This window comes from Vombatus ursinus, unplaced genomic scaffold, assembly GCF_900497805.2.
Source record: "Vombatus ursinus unplaced genomic scaffold, bare-nosed wombat genome assembly UNPS02010769.1, whole genome shotgun sequence".
Classification (NCBI taxonomy): Eukaryota; Metazoa; Chordata; class Mammalia; order Diprotodontia; family Vombatidae; genus Vombatus; species Vombatus ursinus.
In genome coordinates this window covers 2,727,838-2,729,450 of record NW_020950547.1, presented here as the reverse complement: position 1 = coordinate 2,729,450, position 1,613 = coordinate 2,727,838, and positions in this window count along the sequence as shown.

Below are 1,613 nucleotides of genomic sequence, written 5' to 3'. Positions count from 1 at the left end.
GAGTCAGACCTGGGGGAGGGGATTGGAGAGATGATGACTCTCAGTTCAGGGGTCTCAGCAGGGATGACTGAGCTGGGAAATTCAGGACATTCAACAACACACATACAGGCCATTGCACACATGATCACTGCATAAGGCTGCCTCTCCCCTAGCTTTCCTGCTCCTTGGCCTGCCTCTTGCATTTCAGTGCCTCCCCCAGCCCATAAGAACACCAAAGAATCAGACAATATAGTGAACCTTCAAGATGATGTGGTCTAACGCCTTCATTTTACAAAGGAGGAAAGGGAGGCTCATACTAGGAGTAATGATTTGCCCAAGGTCACACAGCTCAGAGCCTTAGCTAGGAATTCTTGCACCTGGGGCAAATTCAGCTGGGGCTGGAAGAGGGTAGCTGCAGTGGACAGTCTAAGGTTCCTCAAGAAGATGGAGAGATAAGTACCCCCAGAGAGTGCAGCCCTCATCCTGAGAAAGTTGGGGAGTCAAGTGGTTCACAGTCACTGAACGGGCCTGGGGACGGTTTTACCGGTATCGGGCTCCGGCGGGTCAAGGACCACGAGACCAAGCTCGGAGGATTGTGGTTGCCAGAGGATGGCATTTGCATTTGCAAGAGGACTCCGGGTTGCACGGGAACTGCGGTTACTGTGGGGAGGAAGCAAGATCCTCGACCACCATGTTGATGCCCTTGAACAAAACCTCAATCGTTCTAGTTACGGCGCTAAGTGGCTGAAGTGGGTTTTAAACCCAAGTCTTTTGACTTCAGTAACTCTCTCTCTTAAGGAGGAAGAATCAGAACCTGAACAATTCTTTCCTCAGCACTTTATTTACACACATGCACACACACACACACACACACACACACACACACATGCCGAGCAGGAGCTTAGGATGTTTTCTCTCCTCTGAAGCCCCCAACCTCAATACACGATCTTTGCCCTTCCCTAGAAAAGTCTATGAGAGTGGAAAGGAGAACATCCCGACAACTCATACTTTCTCTCTCTGCCCCAACGCCCCACCCAGGAATGGGGTCTTGGAATGCACCTGCTAGGGGAAGGACTGTTTGGTCTCTTTCAAGGACTACTCAGTTAGAAAGGGCCCTCACCAACCCCCACCAGTTTATCCTGGGGAGGATGGGCAGCTGTCGGGGAAGGGAGAGGACTTGAATCTTGATCATCACGCCTTCCTCCATTGGGATGGGGAGCTGTATCTCCCTGCTCCCCTCCTCCACTCCTAGAGGGTGGAGCTGGGCTGGGGGGCGGGGATGTTGTTCTTCTGCAGCCAGTTCTTAGCCAACACTGTCAAACTGGTTATCCGAAGGGACAAGGGTACCCAGGATTCAGTAATTATACGGGAGATGGGGGGATTTGGGGGAAAGCCCTGGTTCCCTCTGGTGGGAACAGGCAGGAAGGGATGATTAGTTTATCTAGCAAATTAAGAAAGTGGGGGGGCCCGAATCCCTTCCCATAAACAGCCCAACCCCTTCCACCTTAAGAGAAGCCCCGCCTCCTGCTCTCTTCCAGACACCCCCCCCCCCACTCCAGCAACCCCGCAGAGTAGAGCTGCAGCGGGAGGGGCTGAGGCAGAGAGGAAAGAGAACCGGAGGCGAAGCTGAGGGG